Source organism: Rhinopithecus bieti, unplaced genomic scaffold (assembly GCF_001698545.2).
Source record: "Rhinopithecus bieti isolate Rb0 unplaced genomic scaffold, ASM169854v2 scaffold_20150, whole genome shotgun sequence".
In the NCBI taxonomy this organism is placed as follows: Eukaryota; Metazoa; Chordata; class Mammalia; order Primates; family Cercopithecidae; genus Rhinopithecus; species Rhinopithecus bieti.
Window position 1 is genome coordinate 1,294,146 of NW_016810565.1, and position 9,419 is coordinate 1,303,564.

Consider the following 9,419-nt stretch of genomic DNA (forward strand, 5'->3'; position numbering starts at 1 on the left):
GTTTTTCCCTCCCACTCCTTTACCAGGCCTTTTTTCCTCCTCAAATGAGTGATGACCTCTGAGTGCTGAGCTCTTTTGTCAATTTTTTTTTTTTTTTTTGAGACAGAGTCTCGCTCTGTCACCCAGGCTGGAGTGCAGTGGCGCGATCTTGGCTCACTGCAAGCTCTGCCTTCTGGGTTCATGCCATTCTCCTGCCTCAGCCTCCTGAGTAACTGGGACTACAGCGCCCGCCACCATGCCCTGTTAATTTTTTGTATTTTTAGTAGAGACGGGGTTTCACCGTGTTAGCCAGGATGGTCTCAATCTCCTGACTTTGTGATCCACCCACCTCGGCCTCCCAAAGTGCTGGGATTACAGGTGTGAGCCACCACGCCTGGCCTCTTTTGTCAATTTTTTAAAGACAGTGGTCCCCAGCCTTTTTGGCACCAGGGACAGGTTTCATGGATGGCAATTTTTCCTTGGACCTGGGTAGGGGTGGTTTCTGGATGAAACTGTTCCATCGCAGATCTTCAGGCACTAGTTAGATTCTCATAAGTAGTGCACATCCTAGATCCCTTGCATGCGCAGTTCACCATAGCGCGGGCGCTCCTACGAGAATCTAACGGCTCTGCTGATCTGACAGGAGGCCGAGTTCGGGCGGCAATGCTCACTCACCTGCCGCTCACCTCCTGTTGTGTGGCCTGGTTCCCAAAAGGCTGCGGACCGGTACCCCGGGGCTGGGGACCCTTGTTCTATGAGGATAGGACATCTGGTAAAGTAATTCACCCTAAGATGCCATTAAATTACTATGACCTTCTGGGCTCAAGCAATCCTCCCACCTCAGCCTCCCAACTAGCTAGGACTTCAGGCACGCACCACCATGCCTGGCTAATTTTTTTGATTTTTAGTAGAGATGAGGTCTCACCATGTTTCCTAGGCTAGTTTTGACCTCCTGAACTCAAGTGATCTTACAGCCTCAGCCTCCCAAAGTGTTGCAATTACAAGCATGAGCCACAGCACAGGGCTCTACTTTGTTACTCTTCAGGAGTATTGGTAATGTTAAGAAAATACAGCAGGGAGAGATTGATGTTCAGGATTTAAAAAGAAAAAGAACAGAGCTCATGACAGAATTTCAGATAGCTTTCCGTGAGATCTTTTTAGAGATAAGAATTAATGTCAAGCCCTTTGATCCATACTATATGAATATCATGACCTACATTTTCTGACCCCAAAAGTGGGACATATGGGGTGACAAGAGTTCTGGGAGCTACTTCCAAGGGCATGAACCAAATCTGGAGGTAGAGTAGGGGTTGTGAAGTATTCGAATGTGTGGATAGTCTGATGGTTTGCAAGTAAGTGGGATCCACCATGGTGTCTCTGGACAGCTCCCCAGATGGCTGTGGCCCACAAAGGGAAACTCTGTCCCATCCAACTCTGAGAAGTGGGTCTGGGTGTCCACTGCTTTCACCGAGGGTCTCTGCATGACTTTAGGAAAGTCACTAGACTTCTTTAACCCTCTGCTTCTTATCTGCAAAATGGGAAGAGTAAGGGCAGCCATCTTGGAGAGCTGCAGGAGGATAACAGGAGATTTGGCACTTGACGCTCAGCACATTGCCTGACACATAGTAAGGGTTCGATCAATGCTCATGATTGGCCGGGACATTGGTGGCAGAACCGCAGGGATCACAGAGACCTCAGGAACATGGGTCTGAAGGACAGGAGCTGAAAATCAGTGTGCTGATATCAGCGCTTTTGTCTATGAGGAGTGCATGTCTCCAATTAGGCTCCATTCAGTAGGCCTGGCAGCCTCCTCTCTTTTGGGATGCAAACTGCTTATGGAGTAGAAACAGGAAGCTGTCTTGAAACCCTGGCCAGGCGTCAGACATGCGTAGGTCTACCTACTGTCCATCTACTGGGGTCAACGAGTCACTCCTGCCAAGGTCCCCGTTCAGGGACTGTCATGGGCTGTGGCCTCAGAGGTCCCTTACTGGGTAGTGGTACTCAGGGCCCAGGGTTTGGCTCCGGATTTTTGGGCAGCTCCGCCTTCATTCTGAAGCAGCTTAGCATGGCACTGTCTCATCTGCTGAGAGCTGTGAACCTGCCACCTGCTCAGTGGAATGGCATCTTGGGACAGCACCTTGGGCAAGGCTGCCAAGAGCCCTGGAACTGGACTCTCCCTGTGCAGGGCCGACGGGAAGGAGGTGTGTTCAATATGGTGGGAGAGCCAGGCCGGAAGCTGCAGACACCATGTCTGTGCCCTTTCTGGGAAAGCCCCTGAGCTTGCTGGACCCCTTTCTGCCCTTCTGAAAGAGGGAGTTGGACTAGATTGGGGCTTTCAACATTGCTAGTATTTTGAACAGCAGAATCCTTGTCACAAATTCGATGGAAACAAAGAAGTGATACATACAAACACGTCGAAGCAAAACTTTCTGGTTAAAGTGGCTTCCCTACACACCCAAAGTGGTTCCACAGTGTCTCCACAAAGCCTCAGGGTTCTGAGGGTGTTAGGGAAACCACAGGTGTCCACGGTGCCTGCCATGCTATGATTTCATCCGGCCGACGTGCCACTTCAGGATTCTGATGAATTTCCCCTATCGGGGCCAGTCAGAATGGACTCACTAATGATCAAAAAAGAAAGGACACTTAGAATTAAATTCGTTTATTTAGGTCGGTCTCCTCCTTTGTCTGTACTTTCTGAGAAGGCATTTATGACTCCAGTGTGACTTACAGTTATCCTGGTAGGCACTGAAGATTGTAAAGGCCACCTAATCGCTTTGCTTTGATATCCATTAGTCATTTTACACCTCTAAAGAAAGGAACGGTGCAGCAGGTTGCGTGTGTGGGAGGGGAGGGGTAGTGTTAGCTTGGACCATGGCGGGTGGGACCTGGGAAAAGGGAGAAGTTGATGGTTTGGTCACTAATGGTCCTCAGCAGGACAGGCTTCTTTGTCCTGGTCTCCCCTCCCTTTTGTCCTCTTCTCTCTGTCTGTCTCCTTCATTTCTGCCTTCCCTCTTTTCTCCTTCCACTTCTCCTCCTCTACTATGAAAGGAATGTTAGACACACATTCCTGTAGATGCTGGAGTGGAAAGGCAGTTTGGAGGAAATACAAATACAAAGGACATAGTCAATCTTTTCAAGGGGCTCATGGCTAAGTGTGCAAGGGGACCTCGAAGAACTCCAGTGTGACAAGGATTGAGAGGTGTGCTCGAGATGTGCCGAGAGCAGAGGATAGCCCCAGCTCTGCACTGGGGAGTCAAGGGCAGGGTGGGAAGTGCTTAGGGTCATGTGAACCACAATTGAGCAACAAAACATACTCACACAGGGCCTCTCTCACACCCAGCACTGGGCAGGTTTTGTGCAGGAGAACTTCTTGAAGGAGACCTGGAGACAAAATTCCCTGGGAAGGAGATGGGGTAGCTGCCTTACCAGAGGGAGCGGGATTTCTCAGGCAACACTAACTTCCCACCTCCACACAAGCTGATGAGACGGCTCAGAAAAGGGGTCTGCCCCGGTGCATAATAATAGCAGTGATAATTAATAATCTATAGTTAATAAGATTAAGTTAATAATTATTTTAATTGTGACATGTTTTCCTCCTCTCTTCCCCGCCAGGGCAGGTTTGGCACTTCCCAGGATTACAGTCATGACGGTAACAGATAAACCTTAATTAAAACATTCCAAAATACCACGACTGAGTTAAAGTGCTGTGACACGTCGTTTCTATCTCATTTTGAACTCTTGTCTATGACAGCAAATGTCTCCCCACCGTTGGCAGCATCTTGGCCGTTCAGAGCTGTTGCCCACACAGCATTCAGTGATGTTTGCCAGAGTGACTCCACGTCCCTTGGGGCAGATGGCAGACCCACTGGATCGGGGCCACCTGAGCCTTTTCCCTCGTGCTGGGCTCTTCACATGGCATCCTGTGCCTGCTTGATGCTGTAACCACTTCCCATGTGCACAGCTTACTCCTTTTCCACCTGGCTCTGCCTCTGTTCCCTTCACCTGCTTCTTCTCAGGCCAAGGCAGACCTGAGGAAATGATTGTCTGCTCTAGCTCTGGGCACTGTTCCTGAGGTGTGAGCAAGTAAACCCTGCCTCAGGTGGCCCCGAGTCCATCAGCAGCTCCTTCCCTCTGGTCGGAGTTACTGGCAGGTTCTCCGCGTTCTGCCTTCGAGTTGAGCTTCTCCTCCATAGCCCACCCACCTGCAGGGGCTTTCTTACATGTGGCACAGGCGTGGAGGCAGGATTCCATGAATTGTATGACTTTCCCAAGGCCTGCTCCAGACTGGTGGACTTTTAACAGTGGTTAGCGTTCTTTCGTTAATCCACTCACATATTTTCACTCATTACTAAACATTTATGGACCATTCTAGGCACTGTGCTTGGTGAAGAGCTGCAGAGACAGAAGACACCATCCTATTTTATAAGCCTTTTGGGTCCGTGGACGAGAATGGAAGATACATGAACAAAGGGAGTCCCAAGCTGAGTGTTCTGATAGAGTCAGTGCTGGCCAGTGAGCAGGGGGGATGGGGAGCGACTGTGCGTTCCTGCGCATGTGACCCTACACTGAATTTTATTTTATTTTATTTTAATTTTGAGACAGAGTCTCACTCTGTGGCACAGGCTGGAATGCAGTGACACAATCTCGGCTCACTGCAACCTCTGCCTCTTGAGTTTAAGCAGTTCTCCTGCCTCAGCATCCCAAGTAGCTGGGATTATAAGTGCCTGCTCCAACCTCTGGCTAATTTCTGTATTTTTAGTAGAGATGGGGTTTCACATGTTGGCCAGACTGGTCTCGAACTCCTGACCTCAAGTGATTCACCCATCTTGGCCTCCCAAAGTGCTGGAATTACAGGTGTGAGCCACTATGCCTTGCCCCATACACTGAATTTTGAAACATAAGAAGGAGTTATCCAGATGGTAACAGGGGAAGGAAGGTCACACTGAGAACAGTCACATTCAGAAGGCTTAACAGAGATGACATCCCTGGAACTGCGATAGAGGAGTGTGGCTGGAAGGCAGGACGATGAGGATGACAGACCAAAGGTGAGGTTGCAAGTGTGGTTGGGATCAAGACCACAACACGTGTTCAAGGCATGTCTAAGAAGGCTCGAGTTCATGAACAGGTGCATCGAAGAGCCACACCCCAGAAAGAAGCTAAGTAATATCTACAACACTGTCATCAAACGTGCTGAGCCCTGCCTTGTGCCAGGCAGCGAGTTAGTCCTTATTTTCAGAGTCGCCCTAACTTGGATCATTTGCATCACAAAGTTGCCTTCAAATTAGCACAGAGAGGGAAAAATTAACACATACCTCCCAATATAACATCCCCAAATTTACCTAGCCCAGAGTTTTAAAAAATTTATATTTTTAAATCATTATACCCAAGAAAGCGGCAATCTCACCCAGCTGGAAGCTCTCCTGTACAGAATTCACAAAAATACACCCAAAGCCTCTCCATGGCCCTTTGGAGCTGCTAATTCTGGAGACACTATGGGGGAAATTGCAGGATTTTCTATTAGTTTGAAGGAGATTTTACTACTTTCTGAGACATTCTTCTGCTACCATCTCTTGCATGCTCAGTTCATTGATTGATAGATTAAATCATTGATATTTTTCCCCATTGCTTCATTCAACAAATTTACATTGCACTCTCCTACATGCCAGGCATTGTTCTGGATGTTGGGGATACAAAGATAAATACTCTGAGGCCCCTATTCTCACAGCGCCCAGTCCAATGTGAAACTAGAAAAGTCTGCAGGTAATGACAGGCAAAGAGAGATGTGGTGAAATGGTTGTGGGAGCACAGCCTTGAAGAGATGCCCATGTGAGAAACAGGCTCTACTGCAAGTGAGGGAGAAAGCCCTCCTAGGCCCCAAGCAGCAAAAGAAAGCATCTAGAAAAAGGAAATGAAGGGTTGTAGGTGTATCAAAGGTATCCCACTGCTAGTTAAATTTGAGAGAGAAATCATTTTATTTATGAAAATGTCAAGGAGAAGAAGATGCATAACTTCTTTAAGAATGACTCCTGCCTCTGCTAGTATGTCAATACCGAGAGGCCTAAAATAATTTGGGCTTGAAGATGGATGGAGGTGGAGAGCTCGGCCTTATTGCCAACACTGTTAATTAGCAGCACCAAGAGCAGGTTTCTCCCGCCTGTCCCACTTCTGGTCTCTGGCTACCTCTTCACCCAGCTCTGGCCACAGTCAGATGCTCTCTGATGAGTGCATTCAATCACCTTCCTTTTCCATTTGGAACATGATTGTGTGCATGCTGTACATAAGAGATATTGATTGCAAATAAGTCGTTGACTGGAAGACATGCCTCTGTGGATATGTTTGGGTGGTGGGTGGAGGGGAAATAAAATTAAAAAGAGAGTAAGAAAACACCTATGGCCCCCAGTTGGAAAGTTCTCAAATATTTGAAGCTAACAATGTTTTGGTTGCCTATTTCTTTTTTCTTTTTTTTTTTCTAGGAGCTAAACATCAATATTGCATTTATTGCTGAACAAACTAAAATCATAACAAGTATAATAAAAGGAGAGAGTTAGCCTCAGCTTTCTGCAGAGAATGATTGGCACTTTTGAGCCCTGGATTGGTTGGGCCTTTGTCTTAGCTGCATCAGCTCATAATTAAACAATAAAAGGAGGAATTATTACTTGCTTTGAATATATAGAGTCAGTTTTACGTAAGGAGGGGGCAGTGTGTATTTTATAAGCCCTTTTGCTGTCCCAGTTTTCTGTAAGAAGGGAAATGTGGGTATTTTATAAACTCTCTTCTTGTTTCTGTCAGTGCTGAAAGACTCAGAGATGACATGATAGCTGTCACAAGAAATTTTTGCTTAGTAACAATGAACACTAACCACCCAGAGCTCTTTAGGCCCCAAAGAGGAATGGGAAGATGATGAGGGAGGAGGCAATAAAAGCAAGAAAATGGTAGGACGGGAAAGTTTTTTTTTTCTGCTCTCAATCTTGTTTTTGTTTGGCTGACCATAGAGAAGCTGTGTAGAACTGCATGTGTGTGTAAGGGGGAGAGGAGAGAAAGAGAGAGAGAGACAGAGAGAGAGAGAGAGAGAGAGGAGAGAGAGACATAGAGAGAGAGAGAGAGAGATTTGTAGTAATGTGTTGAGCATGAGCTGCCAGATCTTCACCAGGTGACAAACTGGCCCACTGTGATCTTGCAGGAAATGTCAACAGTCTGAGAATTGTTGTTTCAGGGACTAGAAAAAATCCTGGAAATAGTTAAGAAAGATGATTTTCCAAAGGGCCAGTACCGTCTCCCAGTGGCTTCTGAGATTAAGATGTGGTAGAGGAATTTGTCCCATCTAGACTTGGAAGAATGAGTTACCTTGGAAGATGAGGCTGACCGGGCCGTGGAGCTGCCCAGACCCTCTGGGAACCCAGAGTCCCCAGCCTTGCATCTCATCATCTATCGTTTAACAGCCCTGTCAAAAGTGCGTGCTGGAGATCACAGCGCTAGGCCACTTCTGCTCCTTGCAAGCTCCAAAGAGGAGGTCTCCTATGCACCCAAGGAGGATGAGTCTTCAGAGTTTCTGGCTGCTTCTTGTCACCTGGCTCGATCTTACCTTGACACTCCCAAGTGTAGACATGCCTGATTATTCTATCCAAGCCCAGCTGGGAGATGGGAAGAGACATCTTGTTAGCCAGTTGCTCTGGTAGCTTGCATTGCAAGGGCCTGGCTTTTACACAGTTTTGCTTCAAGTCAGTGCAACTAGCTACCTGTCTTCCTGTCACTTTTCTCTGGCCACCTGAGTCTCAGCAGAGGCCCTCCTAAGACTGACAGGTTAGCACGGAAGGTATAATCTGCTAGTCAGATTTCACATGGCTGCTCAGGGAATCGGCGCCCTTGACAGGTAAGTGAATAAATATAGCAAGACATTTGCTATTAACTGCAAATGGCAAGCAGCATCTTAGAAAGCTAGTTAGTGAAACAGGGATGGGAGTGTGAGAGTTGATGCTTATTTTAGCCCCTGTTTATCTCCCGGCCTCACACTGCCTTCCTCTTGCTCGGACGTTTCCTCTTGCAGTATCGCCTAAGCCATTGGAGGAGGCCCGAGAGGAAAGCCATGACCCCCATTTGTGTGACTAAGATGTTTTCCCAGCATCAGTCTCTCAACCTCCCCAGCTTCAGCTGCACTACTTCAGAATGGGACCTCTCCTGGCTTTATCTACAGTGCAGACTATGTGTAAGATCACTGGCAGTGAGTGTTTATGTGCCTTAATTCATGTATCTGCTGATAGCTTATACTGCGTCTCTGTATTCTCCATCAGAAACCCACACCTCAGCGGGGAAATTCTTTGAAGCCTAAACACTTAACTATTTCTTTGGCTCCAGGAAATGTTTGAAAGAAATTAGTTCTAAGTAGGGTTTTTTTTTTTTTTTTTTCCCATTAGTTTCAGAGCAGTTTTAGGGCAAGAAAAATAATCCCCTTTCCTCAGTGGATGGATAATGATGGGAAGTCACCTCCCTTCCCCTGGGATTACTCTGGAAGGGCTGTGGTTGGGAAAATGTTACCTGGTTCTTTGGGGAAGGACGATGGTTTTGTGCCTTATGTTTTGGGGTTTTCTGGGTGTCCCTAGGCAACCATCTGTGAGAGCAAGTTTTCGTTACTGTGAACACTTTCTTTGGACTCAGGTGAACTCTCCAGTGGGCAAAGGAAGGAGTGCAGGCTTCTCTGACTAATCCCTGAACCAGCTAAGGGCAAGGCCTTAGAAAGTTTCATCTACATTCAAGAAGCTTTTATCTGATGTCGAGGAATCTTTACCACTAGCCGCTGTCGGGAATACAAGTGCACCTTTGTGGCTGACAGTAAGCACTGGGGGGTTTTCTGTGAAATCCTTGTCATTTCTTTTACACATTTTCCTAGCAGGTGAGTCGTGCTCTTGTATATGCTCTTCACACTGTGCGAAGTCAGTTATGTGTGTGGCAAAGAACTTGCCTTGGTTTCTAAGTTGTTTTTCACTTTCTTTGCAGTGTCTTGATGAACAGAAGTTCTTAATTGGATTAAAGAAACACATATGGTCAATAAACATATGATGGGATATTCAACCTCATTAATAATCAGGGAAATGCATATCAAGGGCACAAGCGATACCAACCTCACCCACTCGGCTGTTAAGAGTATGGAAGTGTGAGGCCGGGCGCGGTGGCTCAAGCCTGTAATCCCAGCACTTTGGGAGGCCGAGACGGGCGGATCACGAGGTCAGGAGATCGAGACCATCCTGGCTAACACGGTGAAACCCCGTCTCTACTAAAACTACAAAAAACTAGCCGGGCGAGGTGGCGGCGCCTGTAGTCCCAGCTACCCGGGAGGCTGAGGCAGGAGAATGGCGTGAACCCGGGAGGCGGAGCTTGCAGTGAGCGGAGATCCGGCCACTGCACTCCAGCCTGGGTGACAGAGCGAGACTCCGTCTCAAAACAAA

The 9,419-nt window shown here is 47.4% G+C and overlaps 1 protein-coding gene and 1 long non-coding RNA gene across 4 annotated transcripts in view; one reads left to right on the top strand and one right to left on the bottom strand.

Annotated features, from left to right (window-relative positions):
* The window catches only part of KIRREL3 (kirre like nephrin family adhesion molecule 3), a 575,101-nt gene that overhangs the window by 249,876 nt on the left and 315,806 nt on the right, over positions 1 to 9,419 (bottom strand). The gene's annotated exons all lie outside the window — the stretch shown is intronic.
* On the top strand, positions 8,049 to 9,027 carry LOC108542319 (uncharacterized). Of its 2 annotated transcripts, none has more exons than XR_001889235.1 (3): positions 8,049 to 8,197; positions 8,632 to 8,805; positions 8,971 to 9,027. It is a non-coding gene; the product is annotated as an uncharacterized LOC108542319 (long non-coding RNA). The 2 variants fall into 2 exon arrangements; XR_001889234.1 differs by having other exon boundaries at positions 8,049 to 8,182.